The following is a 9727-nucleotide window of genomic DNA, read 5'->3' as shown; positions in this document are numbered from 1 at the left end:
GCACTACTCACACCTTCTCACAAATGTTTAGGCTCGTTTTGTAGGTGGTTACAAGGAGATGATAATCCAGCCACAACAATGGAATAATATGATATTGCTGGTGACCACATGATGGTGGCCCAGCATAGCGGTTGACGGTAGATGATGGTCCGTCAAAGATGTTAGTATTTTTGTGGTGGCAGCCTAATAGCGGTAGAGTCATGAAATTGGTCGGGTTTTAGTATTATAGTGGCTATGACTGTTAGATGATGGTGATTTAGCTTGATAATTATGCATCAGAGATGGCAATTTGAATGTACTAGCATCAGCTTAGTGATAATTGTCTGACACTATAACAATGGCTCAACATCAGGGGTATGACGCAACGATGGTGCTCAATGTCAAGCGGGTGATGGTGATTTATGATGGTTGTAGCCAAGGATGGTGGACTGGTGATGGTGGCTTGATGACAATAAATATAACCCAAAATGATAGAGACGATGGCTTGTCATTTGTGGTGGTCGGGCTGCAGTGGTCTGTGGCCATGATGACCTAATGGAGGTAGTCCGACAGTGGCAACAGTGATGTCTAGGCAACGGTAATCTAGCGATGGCAACAACATGACAGTGCTGGTCAGGTTGCAATGATGAGGGTGGTCGGGCAATGGTGTTCTGACAACTGTGACCTCGCAACGACATAATAGAGACGATGATGGTGGAGTCAATGGCATGATGTTAGTAGTGGTTGATCTATGATGGTCCTATGTAATATCATCTACAGTTGCGGTCCAGTGGTGTCAATGGTAGTGGCAAGGTACTAGTGTTTCGACAATGGCGACGACCAGATTGTGGTGGTTCTACTTCGGCGATGATGGTGGCGAGGCAATGATATTTCAACAATGGTGGCGGTTCAATGGTGAAAGTCCGATAGTGACTGCGGTGGTGCCCATGCAATTGTTGTTTGATGGCAATGACAAATACACAGTTGTGGCTAAGTGGCCCAACGATGGTGATTAAGCAACTATGTTCTGACAATGGTGGCATCCACAATGGTGGCCTAACAATGGTAGTTTGGTGATGGCAGTGGCTCGAATTTTGTGTTCTAATGACGGTGGTGGACTGGTTGTGGTGATTTGACGATGGTGATGACTAGGTAATGGTTGTTTGACAATGGGCGGTTCAATGATTTCTTCGATCATGGTGGAAGGATTTGTTAGAATTTCCCATAAAACATACAACAAAGCTTTTAGCTTAGTTTCCATTGGATCCCTTGACCTTCTTTTTCATTAGATTTTATATGATCTTATAACGCTTTGGCTTGTCCGTTTTTCTACGTGAGATGAACAAGGACAAATTTCTTGTTAAACATCAGGCTTTGGCAGAAATCTTTCACTCTTTGATTGACAAATTACATCCCATTATCTATGATGATAGCGAGTAACAAACCATACTAAAAGATCAAACCTAACCATATGAAATTTCAAATGACCTCAACTGTAATATGAGCTAGTACATTAGTGTCAATCCACATTGAAAAGTAATCCACTGTGACAAACAAGAAATTCCATTGTCTACGCCACAGGAGAAATGTTCTATGGACATCTAGTCCCCATATAGTGAATGATCAAGGGCAATGACTTTCTATAGTTTTTTGAATGGTTGGTGTTGCATTAGTGCAAAATTTCAGCACTACTCACACCTTCTCACAAATGTTTAGGCTCATTTTGTGGGTGGTTACAAGGAGATGATGATCCAACCACAACAATGGAATAATATGATATTCGTGGTGACCAGGTGATGGTGGCCCAGCATAACGGTTGGCGGTAGATGGTGGTCCGTCAAAGATGTTAGTATTTTGGTGGTGGCAGCCTAATAGCAGTAGAGGCATGAAATTGGTCGGGTGTTAGTATTATAATGGCTATGACTGCTAGATGATGGTGATTTAGCTTGACAATTATGGATCAGAGATGGCAATTTGAAGGTGCTAACATCAGCTTAGTGATAATTGTCTGGCACTATAACAATGGCTCAACATCAGGGGTATGACGCAACGATGGTGCTCAATGTCAAGCGGGTGATGGTGATTTATGATGGTTGTAGCCAAGGATGGTGGACTGGTGATGGTGGCTTGATGACAATAAATATAACCCAAAATGATAGAGACGATGGCTTGTCATTTGTGGTGGTCGGGCTGCAGTGGTCTGTGGCCACGACGACCTAATGGAGGTAGTCCAACAGTGGCAATAGTGATGTCTAGGCAACGGTAATCTAGCGATGGCAACAACATGACAGTGCTGGTCAAGTTGCAATGATGAGGGTGGTCGGGCAACGGTGTTCTGACGACTGTGACCTTGCAACGACATAATAGAGACGATGGTGGAGTCAATGGCATGATGTTAGTTGTGGTTGATCTATGATGGTCCTATGTAATAGCATCCTAACAGTTGCGGTCCAGTGGTGTCAATGGTAGTGGCAAGGTACTAGTGTTTCGACAATGGCGACGACCAGATTGTGGTGGTTCTACTTCGGCGATGATGGTGGCGAGGCAATGATATTTCAACAATGGTGGCGGTTCAATGGTGAAAGTCCGATAGTGACTGCGGTGGTGCCCATGCAGTTGTTGTTTGATGGCAATGACAAATACACAGTTGTGGCTAAGTGGCCCAACAATGGTGATTAAACAACTATGTTCCGACAATGGAGGCATCCTGATGGTGGTGGTATGGTGTGGCCTAACAATGGTAGTTTGGTGATGGCAGTGGCTCGAAGTTTGTGTTCTAATGACGGTGGTGGCCTGGTTGTGGTGATTTGACGACGGTGATGACTAGGTAATGATTGTTTGACAATGGGCGGAAAACACTCCACGGATTGGAGCCCATTCAGAGTGGGATTTTATTTTTAGATTTTGGAAGTGTTATTCTCTGTCAATACAATTATAATTCGAATAACTCCATCAAACGACCTGAAATATTTCCCTTTATCGGATAATATATTAGGGGCATTTAATGCCTTAGTGATGTCAAAATTAAGCAAACAAAGGCAGATTGGATTTGCCTCGTCGAGACACTCGATATTACTAAAGCCATATCAAATTTGCAGATCAATTGTTCCTCCAAAATTAACATCTCAAAATTTATAAATAATCATTAAATCAACTCATTCTACATCTTTGGAATAGATGCAATGCTCCTACATCCTATAAAAATTTTAATTTCAAACAATCTTCAATATTGTGAGTTGATTAGTCCATTGCCGTCATCCTCATTATCCCTAGGAACCAATTTTATAAAAACGAGCTTCCTCACTTTCTTTCTATCACCATCTAGCTTTCGTCATATAATTTTAATTTCTTCTGAAGAAGGAGTTGCTTTAGGGTCTGTTTGGGACAGCTCGTGCGTTTCAGGACCCACAACCAACTTTTAGTGTAAAAAACTAAAATGTGGTAAGTAGTCTTTTCAAAAACGCGCAAACCAAACGGTTAAGCCACATTTTCAAAAACGCTGCCACACTTATAAGCTGCCCCAAACTGGCCCTTAATCATCAATATTAATCCATCAACTGGAGGCCATTCAATCCTATATCTTTCAGTGAGACGAAACTTTCCAATCGCCGGCCATATAGCTTATCCGAATAGACTTGCATGGATTCCTTCTTCATAGTTTGAGTTGCTTCTAATTTACCAATACCTTTTAATCTTGATGAGGCATCCATTTGTAATACAAAAGTACTTCTAACATATATATATATATATATATATATATATTGAGTTTGAGCCTATAGCATTTTTATTATTTTTTTTTGCTGATTTAATTTTTTTATATAAAATTTCTTATTAGTCCGATGTGTTCTTACCCTGTTTTGATAAATTAACAAACCTTAATTTTTTGATATTTTTAATTGAAAAAAATTAATTTTTGTCCCTTTCAAATAATAAATATAATTTATTTATTCCATTAAAAAAAGCATTTGTCCTAATTAGTTGTTATAAATGCTGGAGCTTTTGAAAGTAGTGTTGAGAATGAGAGGGAATACGGCCGGTTGCATATTTTCTTATATATAGGCATTTTTGAAAAATGAATAGTGTTTTAAAAGTAAGTAAGATACAATAGAAAGAGTATTTTTCTTTCCTTTTTTTTTGTGAAAACACAATAATCTGTTTAAAAATAGTATTCCAAGAATGTGTGAAAACACAATAATCTGTTTAAAAATAGTATTCTTGTGTGTCTTTTATATTATTTTTTATATTTCTTTTTTTTAATGAACTTATTGCGTATAGTTTCTACTAATAATGTATGTAATTCAATAATAAGGATGTAACTGAGCCAAGCCAGCTCGAGATCTTGGTCAGGCATGACTCAATAAGTGGCTCACAGATGAGCCACAGGGGGAATGCGATGGCAGTGACAGGACAATAGGATAGCAAAAGAACACTTGTTTGGGGGTGCCTATGAGGACATGCTGTTAAAATTAGAAAATTGTAGTGAAAAATGGCAATGACTACTATTTTGGGGCTTCTATAGCAATGGGGGCAGTCAGGAGTGATGTAAGAAGAATATGGAAGAGGATATAAAAGATAATCATCACATAGAGACCAAAATACAATCGAAGGACCATCTGAAATTCTAGGATACAACCCTTAAAGGGTAGAAGAGATGTCAGAGACAATTTTGATACAAAACACACTAAATACTCTAACCCTAAAAGAACACATATATATGAAATGACTAGAAAGGAACGAAAGGAAAGGAGTAAACTTGCTAAAAATTTGAAATAAATAGAAAATAAGGTTCCTCAGTTCAGTTCTGGATCATTTGCGTGAGTCGGACGTACTCGTGATCACCAAATCACATGATCCCATGTATGTTTCATAAATAGGAGACACTCTACTTTAGTATCCCAAGATCGAGGGAGCTTCAACCCCATCTGTAAAAACTTCTGAATTTTCATGATTTGTTGTCAGGCCGGCCATGTTGAAGATGATGAAGCTACTGTAACTTTCTGGTAAGTAACTTTTGCAGGTGTTGTTCAAAGCACATCTAGATAGAATAAGTATACTTCCTCATTGAGCACAACCTGTTCCAGAGCTACTTATAGTTGTAGATTCTCATAAAGTAACTCTTAAGCCCTTAAGTCTATAACATTCTTCTCCCTTTTTTCGTACTTGGTTGAATGTATTCAAAAAACAAGTCTATTTGAAGAAATCAACTCTAAAAAAGAATCTATGAATACCTAGACCAAACTGAAGTATATCCTTTAATCAGAGGCCTCTTCTTTTTATTCTTCTCTAAATGGAACTGAATCCCACTATAGGGCATTCTTTCTTCACAAAATCCTAAGATACTTTTTGATGTTGTGGCTCATCGATCATTTTTTATCATCTTTCGGTGAAAACACTGTTGAACTATTTTTAAGCCACAAATGACTCCATATAGTCTTCCCAAAGCGGTGTAAAAGAATCTCTTCTCTAACAAATAAGACCTCCTCAATAGGGGTAACTTGGGAAGTATACGATATATGTGAATAATATGAAATTCTTTAATGTTGGATTTCCCTATGTCTAATATCAACTCCTCAAACTCATGGTATTTGTTCACATCTAATGTTGATCTAGCAGATGTTCCCCTCAATGCCTATAAAAGGGTAATTTGAGGTACAATAATCTCATACCCTACATGAAAACCCATTATCATGGACTCACTCTCTTCTAGAATAACTAAATTTAGCTGTAGTCACTTTCATGGGGTATGATGGAATGACTAATAGCTCTTCCTCATTAACTAGAAGTTGAGAATTCTCTCTTAAATCTTCATCTTCTCTTAGATAAATATTTGCTTATTCAACTACTCCTTTATCATTGAAAGTGATCAATCTCTTGCTTACGCAATCTAATTTAACTTGTACAAACATGTGACACTTAAAGTACTCTTTCACTAAGAAAAAATTTGGAATGCAGATTGGTTCCACATATTCTCCACCTGGAAATAGTTTCTCCTCATGAGAGGTTGGTTTGAATGCTTCTTTGGGTGACTCTGGTTGTAAGATTAAATGGTCATTATGTGATGTTGCCTCCTCACTTTTGAATCTATGGTCTAAACAACCCGTCTGTAATGAATCTGAAGGTATTGATGTTATTTCTCCCATTTCAGCTTGGACAACAGAGTAAATTCCTCACTCCCTTATCGTTATCGAGAATATTCAAACTCTCTCACCAAAAGGAAGCAATCTTTTTTAACTTGTTGGCTGCTAGTTTCATCATTCTATTCGGTAAAACGTCTTGGTACCCAAAGACACATTCCAATGTCAGAAACCACTTGTTGAACTTGTCTGGATTAATGTGGTTTTCAAAATATGGTAAATCCACATTTAATTGAAAATCTTGGCCTCTCTAACATTTCATGAAAAATCTTTGAGCTAGTGGTTCTTCATCTCAGAGATAAAATGAAATTTAGTGGTTCTTATAAATGGCATCATATTCCATTAAAATCTTTGAGCTAGTGGTTCTTCATCTCAGAGATCAAATGGAATTTATGTAAATCGTCTGAATTTCTCATAAATGGCATCATATTCTTTCCCCTCGAGGAAGATTCTGACTATTGTATAGGTGGTGGAATGGTTAAAGTTTGGGGTTTGGGTGGGTGGGAGATGGTGTATATGAATGATGTTGTGTGAGAGAGAAAATTTTTTGAGTAGTCAGTTTAAAAAAATCAGTAAATAGAAGGAATTTTGTGTGAAGATATGGTTGGGTATTTATATATGCCATAAATCTTAGATGGGACTAGAGTTAGACTATCTCTGATACCAAATGATATCAGAGTTAACCCAAACAATAATAAGAAATAAATATTATTTCTGGAAAATCCAAATGGTAGTTACAACCATCACACTGAAATGCAAAATAACAACAAACACAAAGCACATAAAACAAAACTTAATTGAATTGAAGGCGGTACTCGTTACTGTTGGCTATCTAGAAAGGTGACAATAAAGTAGGGAAGATCGAGCAAGTGAGAGGAGCTGGTAACATAACATCAGCTACTTGTTGTCCTGGGTGGCCATAAGGAGATTGAAGGCTTGATAACGAGTAAAATAGTGAATAAAGGTGGTTTTAGACAACATCAACTCCATAAGAAGGCTTGAATAGCAATAAAAAATAGCCATAGAGAGTAGGGGAAACAACTGTGATGGCTAATAAGGTAGATACCAATAAGAGAGGAGTAAGGAGTGGTTGGGAGAGTTGGAGGTGAGGGAAAAAGGTGATTGGAAGGCAAAAATTGCATGTTAACATCAAATAGACGTTCTTTCGTGTAGCGACTGTGAGAGGGATTGATGGTGGCAGTGATGGGAGATGCGAAGGCTGAAGAAAAGAGAGAAGATGACTGTATAGGGCAACACCAACGATGACAAGAAGTTGTAAATGAAAAATTGTACTGAAAAATAGCAATGAATGATGTTTTGGGTTGGTTGTAATAATGGAGTGTTGACTTAGAGCGATGTAGGTAGGATGCAAAAAGGGATATGAAGGATAACTTCCTCCTAAAGATAAAGATATAGCTGAAGATTGATATGGAACCCTAGGATACATTCCTCGAAGGGAAGAAGATATGTTAGAGGCAATCCCGATAGAAAATGCACCAAAACTCCATTCTAACCCTAAACAACACATGCATAAGAAAGATCTATAAAGAAAAGAGTAAAACTTGCTAAAGATTGTAAATGAATTAAAAATAAGGTCAATCAGTTTGGCTATGGGTCGTTAATGTGAGCTAGGGGCGAGGAGATCACGTAATCCTCCATCTGTGTTGTAAGCAGGAGGGGCACCACAAGTCAATAAGATTACATGATTATGTTAAAATTCAAATTGCTTAGAAATAACCTGACAAGTATAACTGCGTAAAAAAATTGGATTATGATAGTTTTAGTTTGATTACAATGGTCATAGAGGAACAATAACAGTCATGGTGAGGCTACTATAGTCGTAATTGGTGGAATAATTGTTATAGTATACTACCAAACATGTAGTTGATGATTGCAATATTCATAGTTGGCTATATAATCCATAGTTGTGCTACAACAGTCGTAGTTGGCTATAAAATTTATAGCTGGAGGACACAACAACCATAGTTTGCTACAAAAGGCATAATTGGCTATAAAAGTCATTGTTTGAGGTCAAAAAAGTTGTAGTTGGGCTATTGAGGTAATATTTGGAGGTTATAATAGTCATAGTTGGCTATTAAAATCATAATTGTTTGTTAGAATGACCATAGTGTGGTTACAAAAATAGTAGTTTGAGGTTATAATAGTAGTAGTTCACTACAGAAGTTGTAGCTGATGGCTATAAAAGTTTTATTAGTGCTACAAAAGCCGTAGTTTGAGGTTGTAACAACTATAGTGAGCTACAAAAGTTGTAGTTGGTGGTCACAACATCCATCGTTGGCTAGAAAAGCTGTTGTTGTTGGTTATAATATTTGTAGTTGGCTATAAAAGTAATACTTTATGGCTATAACAGTCATAATTAGCTATACAAGCTGTATGTGGGTAGTTATTGACAGCAATAACGGTAGTTGATGACAATAATTGCTTGTGGTGGTCAATAACTATTGTTAGACCCTCTCTCGTGTTCGATGACAATCTCTAATGTTTGACGATAAATTCTAGTGGTAGACAGTGAACTCTAGTGATTGGTCACGATCTCGAGTGATAGATAATAACTAGCGGGACTTTAAAAGTTAAGCTTTAATAGTCATACCACTCTTCTGTTCTACTTTCCCTCAATTGAATTACTTTTCATTTTAAAATATGGATAAATTTAGAATTCATTCCTCGGTTATTTTTTTGTATGATTGGAATTTGTTGAATTTGATCGAATTCAAAATGCATTGTCCTCTATAAATTGTTATCGTAGCCCCCCATTGTCAACCGTTGTCCGTCACTGCTGCCATCCACAACCCATCATTGCTAGCCGAAGCTCGTTGTCACCGGCAGGCTGCCAACCACTACAAGCCTCTGCCAGCCACTACTAAGAGCTGTTGCTTCCACCCCCCGCTTGTAGCATTCCGCCCACCCATAACCACAACTGAACTCTACCGACCTTTGCTCTAGCCTGCTACTACTGGTCGCCGTAGGAAACCTAGAAATTTCAGCCACCACACACCCTTGCCAGCTCTCGATTGTTATCGGCCACTGCTATTGTCTATGATCCCCAGAAATTTCAGCCACCACACACCCTTGCCAGCTCTCAATTGTTATCGGCCACTGCTATTGTCTATGACCCCAGCTGCCTAGATCACTATTCACTGACCGCCCCATAATTCATGCAATATCTCACATATTTAGAAATATATATATATATTTTTAGTCTTTTTTAAACAAATTAAAAAGAATATGAAATCATAAATTTATTCTACTATAAGTAAAAAAATTTCAAATTATTTCAAACACAGTATATTATTTATACATTATTATATCCATTTAATACAATATTACTTTTTTGGTTTATCATTTTAAGAATAACGGATTTGAAATTCTAAACTAATATTCGGTCATTCAAAATTAAAAGCGCATAATGAAACAAAATCGAAACATAGAATATTTAAAATTAATATTAATTAATAAGTCTTAATGGCCTCGCTAAAATTATTGTTTACTGCCCTTCAAATTTAAGCGTGTGCGAGAGAAACGTCCCTGCTATTTAATGACATCCATTGATCCCCGTGAAGCAAAATCTTAGCCGTTCAAAATTTTTCATCCGT

This window comes from Phalaenopsis equestris, unplaced genomic scaffold (assembly GCF_001263595.1).
Source record: "Phalaenopsis equestris unplaced genomic scaffold, ASM126359v1 Scaffold000105, whole genome shotgun sequence".
Taxonomy (NCBI): Eukaryota; Viridiplantae; Streptophyta; class Magnoliopsida; order Asparagales; family Orchidaceae; genus Phalaenopsis; species Phalaenopsis equestris.
The sequence above is the reverse complement of the archived record's forward strand: the minus strand, read 5'-3'. Positions refer to the sequence as shown.